Source organism: Vicugna pacos, chromosome X (assembly GCF_048564905.1).
Source record: "Vicugna pacos chromosome X, VicPac4, whole genome shotgun sequence".
NCBI lineage: Eukaryota > Metazoa > Chordata > Mammalia > Artiodactyla > Camelidae > Vicugna > Vicugna pacos.
In genome coordinates this window covers 95,041,608-95,066,230 of record NC_133023.1, presented here as the reverse complement: position 1 = coordinate 95,066,230, position 24,623 = coordinate 95,041,608, and the positions used below count along the sequence as shown (strand labels likewise).

Sequence of the window (24,623 nt, the reverse complement as noted above, 5' to 3'; positions counted from 1 at the left end):
TGTTTTTTTACCTTTCTGTATGTGGTCTTAAACAATCTAGTCTCTGTTTCCTTGGAAAATAAAAGTAAGAGCTGTGAAAGGGCACAGAGCTAAAAATCTCTGCTCTTTAGATGGAGCATGACTTTTTGATTGCCCTAGGGTTCCCCAGAGGAGGAGCAAGTCATGGCCTCCTCCTTGAGCCAAGCAGCTCTGGTTTAGTGTCTCTACTGGGGTCAGACTTGAGGCTTTATTTAAAGACAGGCTTTTATCATCAGAAAACAAAGTCTGAAAACAATCCTTATTTTAGGTAAAAGCTGTGGATGGGAGCAATGCCAGGGCTTAAACCGGAACATGGAAGAGATGACTGAGGCTGGCAGCTGAGAGAAACTGCTGAAGCTTTTGTCACAGGGCCAGTTTAAAGCCCCAGGACCCGGGAAGGAACGCCGACCACCACTGTAATTGATGAAATGTATCAAATTCAGATTAAACACTTCTAAAAAGCTGCCCTTTTTTCATTTTTTAGGGTTTAATATATTTAGGTATTTGAATATATATATTTCAAAATCCCTGAAGAGTTCCACATCAAGGCACCTCTCACCACCTGTGAGCATCAACCCTAACCGAAACAGAAGGCCCCGCCCGGAATGTGCGGAGGGACTGCGTATGGAGCGGGGCGAGGTGCAGGGGAGGCAGACATGCAGCAACCTTCTGATGGATGAAACTGGAAATGTCTCATAAGCACGTGGAGATCCAGGCCCAGAGAGCAGAAAGGCTGCGGCCCTTACATTGTGCTCCTGGAGGAACCACCTTGGAGAGTCCCTCCTTCCACTATTTTCAAAGATGAATGTCCCCCATCTCTCAAGAGAGAGAAATCAGTAACTTGGAATCATCACAGAGCATCCATAGGCCGCCGAGGCTAAAGAAAAGAGGCCAGAGGATGCCCGTCCAGGGCATGTTACGTGGAAAGCCTCGCCCATCCCGCTGCTCACACCCACAGGGCAGCACTGGGAACTTCAGTCGTCCTCAGAAAAAGATCTCCTGGCCCACGTTACTGAAACCCAATGGAAACGCTCAAGATGAGCAGACTGTGAGGTGGCAGCCCCACACCTCGGCTCGTGTCACCCTGAGGCTCAAGATCCCTGATCAAGGGTGATCTTGAGCCCTGACTGACTGGGTCAGCCTAGAGCCACCTCCCCTCCCTTCTCCTCCCTCCGCCCAAGCGGCTCTCCTGCTCCCTACTGCCCGTGCCGGGGTTTTCAAGCAGACATTCTGACCACGCTGCTGTGCTTGGCACACTTTTCATGCCCCCAAATTAAGAGCAAATGTGAGGTTTTCTCCGGAAGAGGCGTTCCCCAGAGAGCTAATATCTAGGGTAAGCTGTGATATTGGTTGGGTCAATTAAAATGAACCTGCTTATTAAGTCGACTGTACAGTGTCAACGTGGACATCACAAACCAGAAGGCTGGAGGTCAGTGTCGGAATTCGTGGAAATTAGAAAGACTCACCTCACACTGGATGTGTGGAGAATGGGATATTCAGTGAGGGCTGGACACAGTTGACAACGCAGCCTCTGACGTGCCTACGTGAAGAAAAAAGGAGAATCAAGAGACAAAGTTACTTTTTCAGGAGAGAGTTAGATATTCTAAAAAAAAAGTCACCTTCCTTTGATATGGCTCATGGTAACACATTCTACTTTGTATTTACAACCCTTAAAGTTAAAGGAAAACTGCCAAGATGTTCTGCATATTTCCCCAAATGTCTGTTTATCATATAACATTCGCCCAGCAGTGGATCCGGCCCCTCATTATCAAGCTGTATTAGTTCAAACACTCAGCATTGTTAGCAGGGTGAGCTCATGGCCTATTTCAGTTTTAAATTAACATTTGGCAATCACCCGGGTAATCAAAACAAATGACTCAGTCGTTTAGAATAGATTTATTAGTTGAGACTTTTTCCCCCCTCTTTTAACATCTTTAGAATATTTTGCCACAAGAGGGCTCAGATCCAGACAGAATGTAGAGCACAAGTCACCAGAGTAATATTTAGAGGTGTTGCTATGGAGATGAGGTGCCTTGCGACTGCTGAAGTTATCTCCAATCAACAACAGGATTAGGATGCAGGCTCATCCCCTCGTGGATGGTTCTGCATGACTAGGAAACAGGTATACCTTATGCTTTTCCCATTGCCGCCGACACAAAGACAGTACACCTGACACACCACCCTCCCTGCACCCACGAGGCCTCCCCACGAGGCCTCCCTACGGGCACGCTGACATCATCACCCTCCCCGCCCCTAATTATTCAGAAAGGACTGGCTAGGGCTAGGGAGAAAGGAAGTGTGATCATGGCACCATCCCCAATGTGTCAAATCCTGAAACTCACACCAAAGGCACTTTTATATCAACTGTGAAATGTACACGAGCAAATGAAATCTGAGAAAAAGACAGCTCCCCCAGAAGAGGGCCCCGTCTGCTCTGTTCACTGCTCTGGTCCCATGGCCAGAACAGTGCCTGCCACACAGGAGGCGCTCGAGAAGTATCCATCAGATGAAATAAGGCAGACACAAACCAAGGATTATAACCCGGCTCATCACTGCCCCCAGCCCCCAACCAATCAGCTCCAGGCCCATCATCCAGAAAACAGTGGTTAGAGAGTTTTTTGCAAGTTTAGTTTGTTTTACCAGGGGGAGGTAATTAAGTCTATTTATTTATTTATCATTAGGTTTTTTTTTAATGGAAGTACTGGAGATTGAACCCATGACTTTGAGCATGCTAAGCACACATTCTACTACTGAGCCATACCCTCCCCGCTGAGATTATTTTTAAACAAAAATAAGCAGCTGGTCCAGTTAGTTCAACAGACTAGTGGGTTCATCTGTTTAGAGACCTTAATAACAGCTGTCAGAGTTGAAGACATCTCTTCCAAACTCAAAATGGACAAGTCTGCCGACTACAGAGACAGGGTCCTTGTCTGCCAGGTCAAAAGCCCAGAGAAAGGCAGATCAGTGCTGGCAACAAAGAGTTAACTTTCAAACACGAATGCTTGAAAGTGACTAGCCCCCAAGGAATACTTTGTAGTCCTCTTCCCACCAGTACTTAAATAGAGATAATATTTTGTTACTCTACCATATGAATAATGTACCCTTGGTTTCATGCTATGCCTCATTTGTCCTACAGGACTTGAAGTTTCTTGGTGGCAAAGGCAGAAATGCCTTATTTCTTCTCTAGCTCCCAGGATTTGACATGGTACGTATCTACAAAAGGCTCTGCTCAGCCTCACTTCCCACCGCCCACACCCCACTCATCTGGAACTCACTGTTTCTAGAAGATGCCACACCCTTTCATGCAGCTGCAGAGAGAATGCAGCATGGCACAGCTGTTCACAGCAAGGGTGCCAGAGTCAGACGGCCTGGGGTCACATGCGGGCCCTGCCTTACACTGGCTGTACCACCACTCTGTGCCTCATAATGGTCAGCTACCTCACAGACAGGCTGACAGTGGCAAGGGGCCAGCACCTGTAAAGTGCTTAGTGCCTTATACATGAAAAGTACTAGCTGAATATCAGATATATAATTATCATGACTATTGCTGCAGGCGCAGAATGAAATTGTTATCAAACTTGGATAATGCCTTCATATGCTGCCACAGATACTTGGCCCCAAATATACCCCTAGTTAGATCCAGCCCAACTAAAACTTCAAACCTGAACCCATCACCCTCTAGCCTTACTATTATACTGGTTCATTTTACCCACCCCATTGGAACCGATTTTTCCTGGAGATGGATTCAATACATCCAGGGCTCTACTTGAAGTAACCCTGTTCTCTAAAGAACCAGGATAGCTTCCGCCCTAAGACCCCTTCCCTGCCTTCTCTCTGTCTGCTCCCTACCACTACAAGTTCAGGCTTTGAGGAGCCTGATGGGGCCAGGGGAGGTTAGAGAACTCAAAGATGCAGGCTCTCCCTTCCAGAGGAAGTCCTTGCATGTCATGTTCCCCGACGCCCTCCAGAGGGCAGAAGAGAGAAAGGCCTAAAGGCTGAGCAGGCAGAGCTCCCTGGTTGGGGTCCAACTTGGGCCCCTGCCAGAGGAGTCTGGTTCCAGAGTTCATGGTTTCACCATTAAAACCAGCCCACCAAGAAAGAGAAAAACGTACAGCAAGATTTTAACAGCATCTGTATCTCCATTTCGCTTTGCTGTCGGTGCTAGCGTGTGCCACTTAACATTTAGCTGGGGTTGGGAGGATAAAGGCCCTCACGGCAGGTAGAGCTGTGTATACTTTCAGATGTGCTGTGTGCGACTGTGGCTCTGACCAGACATGACACAAATCGTGTTGGCGATATTGCGCAAGTCAAAGAAGAAAAACAGAGCAGCAGCCAAAGACAGTGGGTAAAATGTGATGACAGCAAAGTAATCCAAAATAAAACCCAAACACTTAAGGGTCAGTCATGCTGCAAAATAAATCACGTTAATCTTATCCCACCCTGACAGAATTCATAAGTGAAATTAGACAAACCATTTATATTACTCCAGAAGCCAGCAGCTACGTCCTAGTGACATTTAACATACACAATCATTCTCCTTCAGGTCTAGCCACCGTATTTTGGTCACAAGACACCGGCGACCCTATCACTACGGACAGCCAAGGTGCAATTACCCCCAAATCACCAATCAGTTGTGTGAATTATGTGGAAAAAGAAAACCCAGAGACAGCAGCTGTCTGAATGAACCTAAAAGACCGGTTGAATCAATCAAAATGGATGAGCCCCACAGATTCATTGTCTCCTCTAAATTCTTTGAATGTGATTGTCATGGTAACCATGCCTTAATCATGTCCTTCAGAATATTCTCTCCTACCTCAGAAACCAGAAAGCAGTGAACCCCAAATACCTTCTTAATGAGGTACACTTGTGATGGTACCGGGCGGGCAGCCCAGACTCATTTATCCTGCTTCCATTCAGATGTTTACGCTACTATGATCTTCAGAAACATTGGCATATGCATCGTCCAAAACGCATCTGAAATACGTAAATCCGTAAAACGCAGGGAGAAATACAAACAAGATGGCCACTTTAGCAGAAGGACTGACAAAGTAGCTCTTATCCAGCAAATTTATTTATTGTTATAAACAAACAGTTCAGATGAAAGATGCCTCATTTTAATAATCTCAACATCATTAAGATCTGCAACATCATCAAATCTTTAACAACACATTAACTGAATAAATAAATAAAACCCAAAAGGATATTATGTTATAGAAACAGAACTAAATCTACCTTTGTGTCCTTATATTAAAGACTGAGTATGATATACTCTATACTATGTCTAGAAGATCATTTTTCCACATAAGTTCCTACATTTATTTTTATATGATATAATATTCTTCACAATTTGAAAACAGACGACTCTTTATCCTACCTGGGAAAAGATAGGTTATATTTTTAAAAGGTATCTTATCTTCTAGATAAACTACACATTTCAAGTTGTGATCTGTCTAGATTCTTCCATAGATTTCTTTTTCTAGTTCCCTCAGAAAACTACAAATAGTGCAGCATTACCAAAGGTAAGCCATTGTTAAACCTTGCATTGAAATATATGTAACCCTTTAAAATACCGAATTTGCCTTTATAAGTTTCCAAACTAGTAATAAAAGGTCTTTCCTTCCAGATATGACACAACCTGTAAACTAACAAAAGGAGGAAAGGTGAGCAGCACGCCCCCCCAGGCCCTGGATAAGCACTAAGGAGCTCTTTCAATGGGCCATTTCTGGATGCAAATTTAAAGAATTTTTGGTCACAAAGGAGGGATAAGAAATTTTTAAAAATTGTGCTTTTTTTAACTGGAGTACTAAAACATCAAGCATACTTTTGCAACAAAAGCAAAAATAATCAAGTGGGACAACAAAAAACAAAAAAAGCAAATAAAATGACGAACCAAAAGAAAAGGCAACCTAGAGAGCGGAGGAAAGTACCTGCAAATGATACATATGATAAGGGACTAACATCCAAAATATACAAAGAACTCATAAAACTCAATGCCAAAAAAAAATCGAATTAAAAAATGGGCAGAGAACTGAATACATTCTTTCAAAGAAGACATCCAGATGGCCAACAGACACATGAAAAGATGCTCAACATCGCTAATCCTCAGGGAAATGCAAATCAAAATCGCAAAGAGATATCACCTCACACTCGTAAGAATAGCTCTCATCAGAACACCACAACTAACCAGTGCTGGAGAGGCTGTGGAGAAAAGGGAACCCTCACGCACTGTTGGTGGGAATGTAACTTGGTACAGCCACCATGGAAAACAGTACAGAGGTTCCTCAAAAAAATTAAAAATAGAACTAATATATGATCCAGCAATTCTACTTATGGGTATTTATTCAAAGAAACTACCTCAAAAACATATCTGCACCCCCATATTCACTGCAGCACTACTTACAACAGCCAAGATATGGAAACCACCTAAACATCCATCAGTGGATAAATAGATAAAGAAGTTGTGGTGCATGCGTATACAATGGGATACTACTCAGACATAAAAAAGAAGGAAATCTTGCCATCTGCAAGAACATGGATGGATCTAGGGGCATCGTAAGTGAAATTAGTCAGAGAAAGACAAATACTGTATGATCTCTCTTCTATACAGAATCTAAAATTGAAAAAAGAACAAGCAAGCTCAAAGATACAGAGAACAGATTGATGGTTGCCAGAGGCAGGGTTGAGGGGGAAGAAATGGATGAAAGAAGTCAAAATGTTAAAAAAAAAAAAGACTAGGTATTTTCTGTGTGTATCTTTACATAACCGCTGGCTAATTGCTCTTTATAAGCCCAAAGAAAAGCAGAAAAACAAAAATCCATTAAGAATACTTACAAATAAAAAGGCCATCAATAACAGAATAGAGAAAACAAAACTTGCTGGACATGAGGAACAAACAGGAATGCAAAAAAAAAAAAATCAAATGGTGAAATCCAGCAAGAAAAATGGAGCTGCAAATATTTGCTAAAGTCAAAAGGTAAAATCTTGAAATTCTTGTCCTTTGCCCTAATGTTCAATGGTATTTTTGTTTTGTTTTGTTTTAAAAATATGGAGATTGATGTTCTTTCAGTGACTACTACAACAGCTCCCAAATAAAACAAATGATAAAGTAAAAATTCACTTAATTGACTGATAGGTTTGAATTAGTCATTGCCAAGTTTATAACTTTCCCACAACTCCAAGCATTCCTTCATCAAGAGAAACAGGATTTTTTTCCCCTGCTATGATGACCGTGGGTAGCTTTATGGGTGACTATAATTTGTGTTTTTCTATAACTCACTGGGGAATACCCGCCCCCCCAAATAAGAACTCCTAAATCAAAGCAACGAGGGACAAAGGATGAGTTCAGACCCATAGAACGTGACAATCCTGACAGCTGCATCTGGAAAGCGCTGGCTGTCCCAGAAGAAGAGAGGAACTCCTGAGCCAAAGACTGTTCTAACACTGCCTTGACCCCCACAATCATCACCGAATCCTGGCCATCTGTCCTGCAGAAGAGCTTTCATACTTTTTCTTCCTTATAATCTCACTTCTACAGTTGTAATGGGGCCCCTGATTACTTCACACCTAGACTACTTCATAGATGTTCTTGACTATGCATGTGCTCCCTAGAGCTGCCAAAATAATCTTGCAAACATACCACTTTGAACGTATCACTCCCTTTCCCCAAAACCTTCCTCCACTATAATCTAAAGGCCAAATTTCTAGCATGAAATCCAAGGCCTTCCAATCATCTTCAAACCCACTTTTCCCCTCCCCCATACTCAACTCTGGCTTTGGCTGACTCCCCGCCTCGGAGGTTTGTCACCACTGGAGAATAGCAGGTGCTTTCGCACATGCCACCCTCCTCTAAACCAGTGATTCTCAAATTGGCTGCACCTGGGGAGTCTGGTTGCACCCCAAGTTCCCCCAGATGAATCTAATGTGCAGCCAAGTTTGAGAACCACCACCCCAAATTCCCACAGCCTGTAGTCAAAATTTAGTGAGCATCACAATCTGCTGGGCGGGGGGGACTGTTAAACCACAGTGTTGGGCCCCATCCCCAGTGCTTCTGGATTCAGCAGGTCTAGGGTGGGCCCATGAATCTGCATTTCTAAGAAGCTCCCAGGTAATGCTGATGCTGCTGATCCAAGGACCCCACTTTGAGAAATGCTGGTCTCCAGTTGTAATTAGTGTAAGTACACAGTACAACTGTATGTACCATATATGTGTAATACAATCAGATGTATACTCGATTTGGCAAAAGAGAAAGTACCATCTTCTGGAATCTATTACTGCCTTCTACTGTTATTTAGCTTTTTAACCCATTTGTTTATGAACCAATCTATAGAATGTCTTAGCGATTATCCAGCCCGATTCCCTTTCTATAAACTGAGACCCCGAGAGGGCAAGTAATTTGCCCAAGGGACCAGATGGTTATTCGCAGAACTTGGGCTAGGATTCCAAACTCCTGACTCTCTCCCTTCCCCCTCAGTTCAGGACTCTTTCCACAACATCCTTAATGCGTCTCTAACAGCGGCTCCAGTTAGAATAGATGTTCCTCGCTCAAAGAGATTGCTTTTGTTTTTAACATGCCCCACAGCATCTAGCAAAGGGCCCTGCACACAGAGTATGCACTCAATAAACATTTGCTGACTACATTTGGTGAAGTGCTCGGACTCCTACTGTATAAGCTGGGTAGAGCACTCCACGAACTGCTTCCTTACACGCTGGCAACAGGGCACCCCTGCTCCAATCAACTAGCCACAGAGTAAATCCTTCCACATCAGCGCGCCCGCAGCCAGCGTCTGCTATACGACAATAACAAACACATCGAGAAAAATCAGAGGGGTTTTAAAAGTGGAAGGAATGGTAAGTCTACAGGGTGACACAAATCAACTTTCAAGTCGCCTGTCAGGAACTTTACAAAGCACCCTAAGTTCCATTTTACCCCTAACAAGCCTGCACAGCCGGGGGAGCCTGGCCGCGAAGGAAGCTCGTCTGAAGGGCACTGCTCCGGGAGTCTGACTGCTTCAGCCGAGGGTCCCCCAGCTTTTTAGTGCTGAGACCCTCTTTCCTTGTTCCTTAACAGAAAATTCACAAGTAACTGAACTAAGGGTACAGGGGAGACAGAGGGGAGGGGGACAAAGAGGAGCCAAAGGGCAGCGAGCAGCAGCTGGGTGAGCAGCGAGGGACACGAGGATGGTGTCACACACCCGCCCTGCCTGCCACCGCTACGGCACCTCCGCAGGCCTTCCAGCTATTTCCAGCAGCCTGGTCGGGAGGACCAGGACTGAGCCAGGCCTCCAGACTGACCGGCCGAGCCTGTCTACACCTGTGGTGCAAATACACGATGATGTGGTCAGACCATTACTTTAGTCGTCTCTATGACAGACATGACTGCCGTGCAATCAAGACAGCTCGCAGAACGTGATGGCAGTTGTGAAGGTGACCACCAGGAATGCAGTGGCAGTGTCACCGTTTGGTTCGCCACTGGCCCACAGGCACCTGTGATCCTGCAGCCTAACTGGAATCCCCGGCCTCCATCACGGACTGGGACTCAGGGAGAGGTTATTTCTGTTCCCCCGTTCCTCTTCCCCCTGTGAAAATCTCCTGCTTCCAATAGAGGTAGGATCACATGTACAGTCAACCAATCAAGCAGTGACTCAAGAAAAAAATACGTGAAAGCTTGTCTAATAACAAGTATAACAATGCATGTACAGAACAAATCCATACACAAAAACGTTTCTTCCGATATACAAAATAAAATTTACTAAGTTAAGTAGGTGAACTCTGTAACTCACTCCCTCTTTACTGATATTTTTTCAGGTAACTATACGAAGTTTTTGACCCTGGGTCTAATCACAGACCTGACAGACACACTCCATGAACAGCCACGTCCCCAGACACCCATTCCTTGAGTGACCGCCCTCATCTATGTTCTAATTCTGTACGCTCTGGCAGTTTCTTCTGTTCCAATGACTTTAACATCATCCCCACACTAGCTTGTCTCCTTCAGTCTCTACGTCCCTCTCAGGCCTGATCCCCACCCCCGCCTACTAATGCCTACATAGAATGTTCTGTTTTCACAGCCAACTCAAGAAAGCAGCATGTATTTGTAGTTGCTCATAATCACCCAGTTCCAATATACAGAAACCATTTACAAGAAGACCTTAAAAGACCTAATCTCTTCACATGGGTTTACCATCCACCAGCCCTGCTGAGTAACTGCCCAGAGGTTCTGGTGTCAGGTCTATGCTACTACAAGCCATGCGATAGCCTCTGGCCCAAAGCAATCAAACTCTGACCTGGATACTGGCTCCAAGAGTTGGCATGAGCTCACCAATTGTCACTGTTGCTACTGATACCACAAATGCAAGGATCAAAAAGAGGGCTAACTAGGTTGTAGGGCAGGGAATTTGTCAAGTCTGTGTCTCCATTCCACCACAAAGATGGCACAACGCCCCAATGGTGGCAGACAAAGAAAGTCCCAACCCAGTGCTCACACTGACCGGCCCAGCAACTCTTGTGCAACCAGACAGTGGTGAGCAGCACTGGGCAGCTCTCCTGACAGCTCATCCTTTCCCTTTTCAGGGGGCCAGTGGTACAAGTTATATGACTCATGACTAAGCACTTCTCTTACTTTACTAGTACTTAAAAATGAATACTGCACTTTTATCTACAAGTTAATAATAAAAAGTACCTAACATAGTCATTGTATTCTGAATCCCATATGTATGAAAGTTTATTTTTAACTAATAGATTTTTTAAAAGCAGCGGGAAGTTTACAAAACAAATGAGCAGAAAGTAGTTTCCACACACCTGCACAATACCCTCTTCCCAGTTTCCTCTACCATTAACATCTTACATTATTGTAACTTACCTTCACAGGTGATGAGCCACCACTGATATTATCACATAATGTCCAAAGTTTCTATTATGGTTCACTCTGTGTTGTGCATCAATAGATTTTGACAAATGTTGAAGGTTTTTTTAAAAAAAAAATTTTACAGTACATTCTAAGAAACAATAAATCACCTTACCCCAAAACAATTTTAATTGCTTCAGCTTTGTGAAAGGTAGTTTCATAGGTGCACTGTAATGTAAATCATTCCTTTCTTTTTAATGATTTATGGTTTCCAAGACCACCAATAACATATTCAACTTTGATTATCTGAAAACCAACCTTTCAACAACTCTCAAACCTCCAGTGTGGCCCCAAACTGAAAAGCAGTCTGAGGAAATTATTGGATCACAAAACAAAAAGTAAGAGAAACAGCCTCCAATATGGTATGTGACGTGTTGGAGTTAGTTTGCTGATGACTCAGTCTGGAGATGTTTATACAAACAGCTTTGTCTTGGGAAAGCAGAGCAGTGTAAGAGGAGCGGCACCAGGAGACAGAAAAGATGAGGAGGAAGAAAACCGGGAAAGGAAGACAGAAGAGGGCAGAAACAGCAGAAATCAGGAGTGGCAGGTGGGGACTAGAGCAGGACAGAGTGACAGCAATGGGATGGACAGCCAGCTAGATATAAATGGACAGTGACATGAATTATTTTGAGAGGGTGAGTGAAGAAGGGTCAAATTGCATCTCAATACTACAGCCCTTAAATTTCCTTATCATTTGTTCAACTGAATACATCAATGGGAAAGCAACACTCGGCAGGTTAAAAGCGGGCTTTGCACCTAAGTGTATGAAGATGGTACACCTTCTGTCGACTGAAAATTCCCTCTGAAACCTGTTTCAAATCTTTTGGAAGGCTCTAGGGATAGGATTATTCCTGAAGAATGATTATATAAATACACTAGCTGGAGGTATAGATCTATACGTGCAAAACATTTCTTCTCATCCTTTCATTTTAACTTTATGAGTAAGTGTGAAGCAGAGCTCAAATTACTTTATTTGTTCTGTCCTTGGGGGGATGTGACATCTCACTGTATCTCCTTCTTCAGAAGAACATACACCGCCTTTCTATTTTATCAGAATTGTTTCGGGTGGGGGAGGGTATAAGTCAAGTGGTAGAGTGCATGCTTAGCATACGCCAGGTCCTGGGTTCAATCCCAGTACCTCTTCTAAAAATAAACAAACAAGCCTAATTACCTCCTCGGCAAATTGTTTCTCTCTTGGCTGTGATTTCCCTTCAATCCAAGTTATGTAACGAGACTATACAGTCAGGAGGCTGTGGTTTACTTGCAGGCAAAATTCTTAAGGACTCATCTTTAGATACTGGGGAAGAAGTTGTAGGAAATCAAACCCGGACTCTCTCTACAATATGATTTTAGACTGTGTTTTAGACTTACACCTGGTCTTTGGATAGAGAAAGTCACAAACTTTCCACTCTAAGTTAGAAAGCAGCTCTCACACAAAAGCAGACCAGGGCTGCCCGGGGGCGGGGGCAGGGGCAGGGGCAGGGGAAGAATGTATTGCAAAAGAAGCATGAGGAAACTTCTGGGGGAGTGACAAAAATACTCCACCTCCTGATGCTGGCAGTGGTTTCATGGGTCTACAAATCCGTCAAAACTCATCAAATTGTATGCCTTGAGTGGATGCAGTTTACTGTATGTAGATGACACTCAATAAATTTGATATTAAATCACCTTGATAATCATTCCATGAGATGTCTATGCATATGAAATCACCAGGCTTTTGAATACATACAATTATATCTGTTAATTATTCCTTAATAAATTGGGAAGAAAAGTTGACATTTTAAAAGTGGCTCCTCTAACAAAGGCCAACTGCTTTATCTGTAGATGCAAGTATCAACTTTCACCTCTTAGTAGTTTGGCTGTTTTGTTTCTTTCCTTGGTGTACTTAGGTGTGCTTACTACACTGGAAAACTCTGTCACCTGTGGCGTAGAAGGGAAGGGCCTGGAATTTGAAAATCTGAACTGACGTTGGCATCTGGAGATGTAGAATCTTGACAAGGAACTTCAAGTGACTCCCTAGCTTCTAGAAGCCATCTTCCTGGGGACTTTAAAAAAAAACATTTCAAGTATTTGAAACTACCATTATTTACAGAGTATTTCTTAGAAACTATTAAAAAACATAAAATGTTGTTAATTCAAATGTCTAAATCCACAACTATGGCTTAGTGATATCAATGTTTTTGGAATTTAGAATTCGTGCCTATGTGTACTCCTTAGCCTCTATAAAACCTGGGGGGAACACCTGTTACTTCAGTTTGCCCGGTCACATGGAAGTGCAGATGCCTGATTATGTCTATAGGCAGGCGCTGGCAATTAGCTTCCCGAACAAGAATAAAGTATAATACTCGACGTGGCAGACATTCACTGAAAAACCAATCCTTAATGTCTTCTGAACAAATCACACATTTGTCATCTGACAGAACCCAGCAGCTTCGTCTGCACTCTAAAACTGAAAGTGAGCAACAAAACTTGTTAATCAATCGAGTAACAGAAATTTAGTCTTGTGCCATCCTTGTCAAAACAACCTTGATGATAAAACGTCTACATTCTCAGTTACCATTTCCTTAGTATTAAAAGTACATTTAAAACTTTGTGGATACTTTGTGGATTTTTCAAATTCTTGTGATTAGAATGACTATGGAACATTTTCTGTCTCGAATATAGTAAGATCCCGAGTTTTTATGTGGGTAAATAAAATATAAATCCTACAAAAAACAGACTACCGTCAATCAAGACTGATTTTGATCGCTCTTTCCTTTTTCTAGGTTTCACTGCATTAAAAAAAAAAGTACACACGTATCTTCTATCCGTGTATTTCGTACCTACCGTAGTTCCAAAATGAAGTGCAAGCAATCTCATTGGTTTAAATACAGACGAAAGCCGTGTTCAGAAGTGAATCCAACGTACTACAGGAAGCTGGGAAGAGCTGGCGGCTCGCTGACAGTGCACATACTCATTAGCAGGCAATAATGAGGAACAGGAGCAAAAACTATTTAAGAACACACCCCTAGGCAAGGGTACAATTTTCTCATTTGTTCAAATAGTAAGCCCTTGGCAGTGAGTATCCATATTCGCTATTTCATGTAGCTTTAGCACTGGCTGGGGCCCTGGCCATAGAGAAGGGACAATTCTGCGTTCGCAGGTTTACATGTGTACGCACGCAGCCTCTGTAATCTCTGGATGTATTTGTTTAATTCAATGCTAACAGTGACATTTCTGTATCAAGTGACACCAGATCTCACCCGACCCCTGCTCTGGAGAGCAGCTTCCCTGCCTATCCCAGGCTGAAAAACGGACCTGGCCCGGGTTGGGGTAACTGGAATACTGGCAAACCGGGGAAGGGGAAGACGAACATGATGACTCTGAGAGCCCAGAAAAAGGAAAGTGGGCAGAGCGCAATGGACCAAAAAAAAAGTTACCCTAAGAATGAAACAGACACATGGGCAAAAGAGACACGAAGAAAGAGTGACCCCCTACAGCTACAGAAAGAATAAAGAAGGCAAAGAAAGAAAGGGAGTAAAGTGGAGGAACTTATTTTTAATAGTGCTGTATTAAAAAACGACAACCCTGCCTGTGAGTGCACATGAGCATGTGCCAGCATTTGCTACAATTTAATTTCCTAAGTTTGGAAGCAAATGCAATCTTTAAAATTTCTTCCCCACAATTTTAACAGATACCTCGCTATAGAAAGGGAGAAAATACTTTCATGCAGCAACAGCTCCGACCGGGGCCTTCCAGGCTAGGATGCATAAAGACTCTAACCAAGTCGTTTTGCATGTCTGTGACCTTAGGCATATTTGATAAACCTTGGTACCTAAACTTGCCTCTTCGGCTAGAAGAAATGAAACTAAAGGCTAGAGATCAGAAGAGGTTCCCCACCACAAATGTTCGATTTCAGTAAAGCAAATAACATCATAAATACCTGCACATAACTATTCTGAGCATTTTCTGAAATTAAGAAAAAGTTGGCCTTTTATAGTTAACATACTTTTACCATATAACTTGATCTTTTGACAGACAGGCCAACAAAAACTTCTTGGCTGTGAAGTTTTTAATTAGAAAATAAAACCTTACCTACATATGGAGGACCGAAAACTTCAAACTGGAACTCTGACATTAATACATCACGTGACCTTGGATCAGGTGCTCGATCTCTTTGAGCCTCGATTTTCCCTTCTGTAAACTGAAGGGGGAGTGGGTCCGGACAGCCCCTTCTAGCATTGAAATTCTACTATTCAAGTTGGAGGAGGAGGAATCTTAAGGAGGTTACATGAGGAGGCCACGGGATGGTTCTCTAACTCTCTACTCTTGGGTGCAGCTCCCACTTCATTCCTCGTGACCATAATTGCCACCTAGAGATGCAACAATAATTCATAAGATCTTCTGGTAAAAAAGTTTTTTAAACTTAGACTACACTTATAAGCTGGAGATTTTGCAATAGGCTCTGAATCCACCATTTAAAACAAATCACTGCATTTTTAAAAGAAATACAAAACACTGTTGCTAATTTCTGGGTAGTGGATTATAAATAATTTTTATTTTCTTCTCCAGGCTTGTCTGTATTTCCCGAGTTTCCCTACAATGAAGAAGTACCTCTCTTATCATTAAAATAACAGATTTTCAAAAGGATTAGTGCATTCTTGCAAATTTTATCAGATCTTTCTTGAGTCTACTCTAAAATCATGGCAAGGTGGTACAAAATCAGGGCAGCATCACAATGCATGTCCACACACAGTGGTTGATGGCCCAAGTGGCTGGCTGCTGCAGTCGGAATCAGCACATCAGTATTACAATTAGAATCTATGGCTCACAGTCCTATGTGGAAATCAAAACGTAAATTTTATCTAAATAGCATTTCTTTTTTTCCCCCAGCATCCTGGACCTTGAGAATCATGGTGAAAATTCCTTTCCAATTTAAAGTAAATGAAATGAAACATGAGGAACTTCTACCCCACCAACACACACACAAAATGCTTGCCTGACAAAGTTTGATTGCTATTGGGCTGGTTTTTCTTCTTCTTCTTTTTATGCTCTAAAATACAACACATCAAAAGTTAAAATAAATATTTAGCTGTCAAAACAAAACACACCCCCATATGGAAAACACAAGGATGAATCTGATGACGTTTATTATAAAAACAACTTCTACAGCAAAAACAAATGTTTAAATTGCAGAAATGTAGAAAAAGACTACAAAACTAAATGCTGTCATTGCTAAGTTCTATACAACAGTCCAAAAAAGGTAGAAGGTAAGCCACAGAAAGGATGTAAACACAATTAGGGAACTTCCAGCTTCACTGTCATCAGACCAGTGTTTGAAAATTCCAAGTAAGATAGAAAATAAAGTTCTCCAAAATGACAACGCAGGCTCAGTTAGGGCGGATCTCTAGAACAAACTCCATGGTGAACCCAATTCTTATCAGGTGAGGAATGTATAGTAATTCACCTCTCCATTCTCTACCTAAATACAATCCATCATCTACAACTTACCTATGAAGCCACTTTTCACCCAGGACCAGTCCCACTCACCTCTCTGCAGAAGGCTCCCCAACTCACCCGCTTCAGCAACCCCACACCAACCTCACTGTGCGCCGCACACCATAACCACTTTGCAGAGATGCCATGAGGATCAAATGACCTCACAGGTATAAATTCAACTCACGTATTTTCTAGAGCTATAGTGGGCCTTCAAGTAACGTCAGTTCCCTTTCTCCCCCTACTCCTGGCCACTTACTCCAAGTATGATCAAATTTAACGTTTACGGTTTTAATTACTCTCCAGCAAGCTCAATGGTGTATAGGACATGTGGTAATTTTAATTTTGTTAAGTAAGATTTTGAATGGAGTGCGTCACAAGGGAGATAGTACGACATGCTGAACTTCTGAGGAGTAACACAGACCTAATTTTTGTGTCTCCTTCCAACCTTGACCAGCTGTGACACCTAGGGCAAATTACTTTACCTCTCTGGGCCTGGTTTCTCATTTACAAATTGAAGAGACTATGCAACATGTATAATACCGGGCGCAGAGAAAGCACCATGAAGGGTATTTTTTATTGGTCTTTTAATTATTCAGGTCAATGTTCAGAAACTAGTCACTTTTAAGACTAGTCAGCCAACTACTAGGTCATGTCAAGACACTGTCAGTCTACTCTCCTGAAGTTATTTCACTGTGTTTTGTAGAGGAAATTACATCACCTGGCCACACCCCAACCTGTGACAACCAAAAACATCTCTAGACATTTTTCAATGTCCCCTAGGGGGCAAAACTGCCCCAGTTACAAACCACTGGTCTAGCACGATCCACAGATGGGAAATCTCATAGGTATCGTGAGGCAGCCCTGCAGGAGGACAAAGGTTTCCTCACCCTACCATTTAGCGTTATCCGCTCCTCTGGGCTCCATCATTCATTAGTGTCCATAATTCAAAGCTGACCACAGGAAGACAAATATTTTGGCCCAATCTGCCGTCAGAAACTGCTTTAAGCCACAGGAAGGAATGCTGGCCTGGGTGCCTTTTCACTACTCTATATAGTGATACAAAATGCTGAACTTTAAAATCAAGAAATCTGCTACGTCCTATTTACTTTACATAAAATTTTAAAAGCCCACTGACCTTAAGATGACTTATAAACTATGTAATTACCCAAAATGACAAAGTATCTCTTAGCTGGGAAGGTGAGATGGAATTCATGCAGTGACTAATACCCTAGGAAGAACCGGCTCCCCTGTCTGCACGGGTGAAGCATGTTCACTGCACACAAAGCGCTATGTTCCAGTCCAGAAGATCGTGGACAACTCTTGATTATTCACAACAAACTTACTGTGTATGTTCACTTCAATAACCACACCAGAAAGCAGGAGCCATTTCTTACCCACTGGGCACCCTGCACCTAGCAGAGCTTCCAACTGAGGCGGTAACTCAGTAAATGTTGGTTGAGTAAATAAATGGTCATATATTGTGCTTAATTAAGTACTCCATTGACAAAATAAATAAATAAATAAACCTTTCTTTGCTCTCATCCAAAAGGAGCTGAAAAGATCTTTTAAGAGAAATCAATTAGAGTCTACTCCTTTTTACTCCAAATCCAAACAACCGGAAAGTTCAATTAACCAAAGAATTTTGTAGACAAAACTTGGGGAAAGCAGCAGATAGATAAGGCCTAAAGCTCAAGCAAGCACAGACATTTGTTTTGCTCCCACGAGGTTATAAAAGCCAAATCTGCGGGCACCAGAGGAGAAAACGGGAACCTGGACGTGGGAAGCAGGAAGACAGGGATCCTTCAGCCTCAGATGGTTAGCGGCTGTCCTTCAATGAATGCTTATTTTTTTAAATGTCAAAACTTTAGAGGTGAGGGTCCATTTTGTAGGCAGAGGCTTGATTTACTTTTCAAATGGATATGAGAAAAATCTTTAAGAATGTTTAGAAAGCTATCTGATCAGATTTTTGTTAATTTTTGAAATTGCTTCATCTCTTTCCCCTCCTCCAGTCCCACAGGGCAAACAAAAAGCTGGGTAAATGACACTCCATTTACTCCTTTTGTCTAGAGAAACTTAAAGCCCACCACCATCACATGCTTCTCTGTAAAGATTCCACCACTCCCAGCATTCTATTCATAAGAGAAAAAAAGTCAGACTTAAATCGTATTTTTAATTTATCATTTTTGATCCTTGCTTGTGTATACAATGAGTAGCACATTAACATTAGAAATGGTGTAAAGAATAGTGTTTATTTAAACACATTCTCATCCATCTTTGAGACCAAAATCTCTATTTCCACTTAAAGCATTTCTAGCCTATCATTTCCAGTAAACAAATAAATTATCTTGTTTAAGTGGTCCATTAGTTTGATACATATTAAATTAGCTTCAATTTACTGGTATCATACAAGAAGAATTTTACCAATTTAAATCTTACACAATTTTTTTTAAGTTTCACTCAAAAATCTAGACTTGGAGGTAAAAAAAAACCTTTCCTCCAAAAATTCAATACGGGAACGGTAGCTTAGAATTTCAAAGACCATATACGGTTACAGAATCTATACGGTAGTCTTAGGCTGTATACTTACTGGCAGGTGGTTTGCACAAATCATGACCTGACCAATTTCCTGATGCATAAAGATTATATTTGCTATTAAAAACGTTAAATAAGCACTTTTAGAGACTAAAGGTAAGGCTAGAATGGCACTGTATGTAACCAAAATAGGAAAGCACGTATAGCCTCACCACATTAAAGGCCTAAGCCTTTTCAATAGGTATTCTTCTGAAGCAAATACGCATGAGTTTCCAAAGGCGAAGCTACCATCCCAGAAGCCCTTGCTTCTTCAGTGTAAAGAATGGGGAGGGTTGTGTTCCTGGAGATGAGCTGAGGAGGGAAAGGCTCTGAAAAATTCCAAGGGGGCTCATAATTTAAACTTATGCTATTCTGCAAATGTTCACATTTCCAATGAACAACATAAAATTTACATTAAAACCGTCTCAATCAAGATAACGGAAAAAAATTATTCCTGCTGCTCTATAAGCTTGCCATAGATTTGATAACCCAGGGAAGAATTACAGGCAATTACAAAATGATGGCTCCAATTAGGAAAACTGGATCTAGTCCAAATTCAAATCAAAGGGGGCTCAGATAATCCCGATGGAATAATTTAAACGAATATAGGGGACTTCCAGCAAAGACATACGTTTATCCTATTTCTACCTCTTCTGAAAGCCAAGCAAAATGCTACAATGACGTATCACTTGCACTTCAGGAAATTCAAAAACCAAACCTGGAGTCCCCTTAATAAACCTTGTTCTCTTCTTTTCCCAAGGGGTCTCGCTGGTACAGGGTTTTTATTGTAAAGGGCAAGCAAAACAAACCTGAGAAACTCGTACAGTCCCAAATGCAAAAAAAAAAGTGTGTGTATGTGTATATATATATATATATGTATATATATATATATATATATATAGCACTGAATACGAACCACACACAGTCTTCTCTTGCTGATTTCCAAACCTCTACCTAGTCCTGGATGCCTAAGAGGCCGCGAGGAATGGGAGAGAAAGAGAAACTTCGAAAGCAGAAACCTCTCTCCCAGAGCCTAGAACAGACGGCACCTCGGAGGGATTTCATGCTTTTGGAGACGAAAGGTCACACCCTGCAGTTTCAAAAATCCACCTTCTAAGGCTTAACTCACGTGATAGAATCTTCCTCCTGCTTCTCTAGGTTCCGCGCTGGAGCTGAACTCCCCCACTCTCCCCACCCCCATTCGCCAACCCCTCACCATCCCCTTAGAGAGAAGAGCCACAGCGGGCCCTCCCCCTCCTCTTCCTTCCCTCTGAACCCCACCCCCACTCCTCTGAACCCCTCCCCACCAGCATCCCCGTCGAGAAAACCGTGGCGAGCCCCCTCACCTCCACTCCCTCCCATCCCCAACCCCCGCCATCCCCGTTGTGCGAACCGAGGCAGGTCTCCCCTCCCTCCCTCCCTCCCCCAACCCCGCCATCCTCGAAGGGAAAACCGAGGGGAGCCCCCCACTTCATCTTCATCCGCTCCCGCAAGCTATCCTCGCTGAGAAAACGGAGAGGTGCCCCCACCTCGCCCCACCCCCCCACTGCCCGCCATCCTCGGCGTGAAAACCGAGGGCCTCCCTTCTCTCGCTCCCCACTCCCCAACATTCCGCAGAGTAAAGCAGGGAGACCCCCCTCCTCCTGCCCGTTCCCCCCACCTCCCGGCGCTCTCGGTCCCCTCCGCCCGCCACCCCGGCGGCGAAAGCCCGAGGGAGACTGAGGCACGCACCGGAGGGGAGGGGACCCCGCGGTCGGCCGTCCCGCAACCCGGTGCGCCCACAGCCCCCACCCCCGGCTAGGCGGCCGAGGCCCGAGGCCGCAGGTACCGGCCCCGGGAGGCCGGGCGGGCGGGCGGGGCGGCGGGGCAGGAGGGCAGCCGTTCTCCCAGGACGCGGGCCCGGCGGGCGGGAGGCACACACGCACGCACACGCGGAGAGAAAGCGGGCTTACTGCTTGAGGATGCTCGCCCGCGGGGCTGTCTCGGCGGCGGCAGCTGCCTGCACCGGAGCCGAGGCGCGGCGGCGACGGCGGCGGCGGCGGCTGCGGACTGAGCCCCCTCCGCTGGGCGGTGGATGTAGGGCGCGGGAGGGGCGTGAGGGGAGGGGCGCGCGGGGGAGGCGGGGAGGGGCGCGCGGGGGAGGTGGGGAGGGAGGGCGCGCGCGCGCGGGGGCGGGCGCGGCTGGCCCGGGGCGGGGCGGGGCGCGCGCCAGCCCGGGCTCGGCCCGCGGGGTCTGCGGTGCGGGGCGCGAGCGCGCGCGCGGGAGCTGGCCCGGCCGGGGGTGGGGCGGGGTGGGGCGGGGCGGGGCGGGAGCGCCACGCACCCCGCGCGGCCACGTGCCCCCGCCTCGGGAGCAGCCCGCTGCCTGCAAGGCGCGGGCGCGCGGGGAAGGTGGCTGCGAGGAGGCGGTGGCGAGCGTATACCCGGGTGGCCGGCTCCCTCCCCGGAGCCCGAGGGGAGGGAGGGCTGGGGGCGCCTGGAGCTCCCCTCCCTCGCGCCGCAGCCCTCGAGGCTGGCGGGGAGTCACGAGTCACTGCAGGCAGCCGCGGCCGGGCCGGGAGATGGGAGCAACAAAGAGAGTCAAGCGAAGGTGGCCTCATCAGGGGCCTCCTCTAACCTGCGCACCCCCTGCAAAGGCACCCAGGTCCGGAATGTACCCCGATTCTGCCTCATACTGCGGGAACCCCGCGGTTCTGAGCAGCGCCGAAGGATCCACTGGCGACCCTTCCCTTAGTCACCAGCCGGAGGGAACGAAAGAAGCTCCATCCATGAGCCTAGTGCTACCATCCAGAGGGTTTTACGTCGCTCAGAAAAGCCCTGATGGTAAAGCGGCACGTGGCCACTCATTCATTCACTCAACATTTGGTTTATCGGGCCCTCACCGTGTGCCAAGCACTGTGCCGGGCGCTGGGCATACAGAACGGGTCAGGCAGAACACCATCCACCTTTCCCTGGGAGCTTGCAATTTAGTGGTGCAATCAGGAAGTGAGAAAATAATCAATCACATTTGGATTAGGCCTGTGCAGAAAAAGGAGAGGGTGCAAATTGTGTGGTTAGGAAAGGAGGAGGTGGCATTTAAGCTGAGCCCTGAAAGTTATGAAAGAAGTAATCATAGGAAGAGCCAGGGAAAAGCCCTCCAGAAAGAGGGAACAGACGTGTGGAAGCCAGGAGGGGGCAAATCTTGCCGCCTTGGAACTAAGAGGTGGCGGTTGTGATTGGCACCAGGAGAGCTGCGGAGAGTAGCATCAGCCTGGACAGGTTGGCAGGGACCAGATTGTGGATCGCATCCTAGTCAATGTGCAGACCATTTTATTCCAAAATCGATAGGAGGCAAGTGAATGAATAGCTTTCCCCCTGAGCATGACATGATCTGATTTATGTTTCTTTTTTCTTTGGGTATAATTGTAGATTCACATGCATTTGTAAGAAATAATACAGAGAAATCCTATGTACCCTTTACCCAGTTTCCCCCAATGCAAAACTACAGAATATTGACTTTAAAACAGTCTACCAATCTTATTCAGATTTCCCTGGTTTTACTTAAACTCGTGAGTGTATTTCATTCTTTACAGATTTATCACGGGTAGGCTCATGAATCCACCACCATCATCAAGATACAAAATAGTTCCATCATTACAAGAATCTGTCCTGTTGCTCTTCTGTAGCCGCAGCCACCTCCCCAGTCCCCCCAGTCCCCTGCCATTGGTGACCATTCATCTGTCCTCTGTTTCTATAATGTCATTTCAAGAATGTTATGTAAATGAATCATACGGTATGTAAACTCTGGGGGTTGGTTATTTTCCGCTCAGCTTAATTCCCTTGAGAGTCATCCAAATGGTGTGTATCCATAGTTTGCTCTCTTTTATTGCTGCTTAGTATTATTCCAGGTCTGATTTGTGTTTTTAAAAGACCACCTGGTCTACTATGTGGGGAAAGGTTCAAAGGAGACTGAGGATCAAAACAGGAAAACTAGTGAGGATGCTTTCCCAACAGTCCCTATCAAAGATGATGGTGGTTTAGATTAGGGTGGTGCCTGTGGAGGGAAGTGAAAGGATTTGATGGAACAGGTTCAGAGAGGAAATTGGAGTTGGAGACAGCATAGTACAGACAATTGTTTTGAGACCTTTCACTGTAAAGGGGAACGGAAGTGGAGTGGAATGGGAGAGACAAGTAGGGACAAGGGAAGATTCCTTTCTCTCTTTTTAATTTGAGAGATGAGAGTGTTTAGGAATAATCAGTAGGGAAGGGATTGCTGATGAGAAAGAAGGCTTACTAATGGAGTCACCCCCGCGTAGCCCAGAGGAAGTGACAGCCAGGTCCCATGAGGAGGATGAGCCCTACACCTGCTGAAGAGCATTCTCTACGGTAAGGACCGTGATAGTGTATGCTGATCAGAGGGCTGGGTAGGGGGCGGCCAGCCATACACGTACAGATCAGACAAATCCTGTCTGATGACTCCTCTTTTCCCCCGTGGTGCACAAACGGGTCGCTGGCCTCCCTTAGGAGAGAACATAAGCCCTTGCAAGGTTCCCTCCTCTCCCCCTAGCACCAGGAGTGTGGCCCTTTCCTTTTCCCATTCCAAGCGCTCAGAAGCACTGAAGTTTGGTCCTTCTGGATGGAAAGAGAGGCTCTGGCTTCATACTTGCTAGGAAAAGAAATCGATCAGCCCCACCCTGATCCCAAGAAGGTTCTAAACAATTAGCTCTGCTGCAGGCAACTCCTGGAAGAGAGTACCAGCCCAGCGTCTGGCACCCAGATAGCCAAGAGGCATCCAAGATCAAGGACTCCAGATGAAAGGCCCTCTCCCAGGGTAAGTTCTGGCCATCCTTTAGCACTCATCAGTGTTAGCTGTGGTTCATTCTTCATAAGATCCTTTTCTTCCTCCCCTCTTCCTTTCTCCATCTTTCCTTCTTTTCTTCCCCCTTCTTTTGCCCCCCATCTTCTTTCCCACCTCCTTCACTTCTTTCCCCCCTCCTGCAAATATCCAGGATGTGTTCCTAGACTAGGCGCAAGGCACAGATCTCCCGCGTTGCCCACGCTTGGTCTACACCCTAGGCCAGTCCTGTCTGCCTCTTAACACTTCATCTCCTTGGATTTGAACTCAACTTTTATGGCTCATGGAAACACATTGTTCCACTTAAAATATGTGGGGGACTATATTGCAGAATAAGCAAAATGGATAAAAGGAAGGAGGCTGCCCAAATTGTGAACTTGTGTGCTACATTCTGCTAATGTTTTCAGCATCAAGAAGCAAAAACAAATTAAACAGACGAAAATCAGATGGTATGATCTCAGATCTGATCTTTTTCATTTCTGTTTGAGTAATGAAATAGGCATGAGAAGAAGAGTCTTAGATTTCAACAGAATTTAAAGCATCCTTGGAAGGAAATATGAAGCATTTATCAGCATATGAAGTAATCAAATCCTTTGCCTTCTCTTCAAAAAGTACATTATGACTGATGAGTCTAAGTTATTGAACATGTGTATTATATACCAGACAGTTTACATGCATCATTTTATTTATTCTTCACATTAGATACTATTATCCCCACTGTACAGATGAGAAAACTGAGGCTCAAAGAGGTTAAGCAACTTTGGAGCCAGGATTAAACCAAGCAACATGGCTCCAGAGCCCCTACTCCAAACTACTACA

General features: G+C 44.6%; 1 protein-coding gene across 5 annotated transcripts in view; it reads right to left on the bottom strand.

The window, feature by feature from the left end:
* The window catches only part of FHL1 (four and a half LIM domains 1), a 54,698-nt gene extending 33,623 nt beyond the window's left edge, over positions 1-21,075 (bottom strand). For 2 of the 5 annotated variants that reach the window (XM_072955969.1, XM_072955972.1), the window contains exons 1-2: positions 3,294-3,395; positions 1,485-1,558 (exon numbers count right to left, since the gene is read on the bottom strand). The gene's annotated coding sequence lies outside the window, so the exon portion shown is untranslated. Of the gene's footprint in view, positions 1-1,484; positions 1,559-3,293; positions 3,396-20,099; positions 20,138-20,701; positions 20,721-20,922 lie in introns of those variants that run through there. The other 3 variants (XM_072955968.1, XM_072955971.1, XM_072955970.1) reach the window with 3 other exon arrangements.
* Between the last annotated feature and the right edge of the window lie 3,548 nt (positions 21,076-24,623).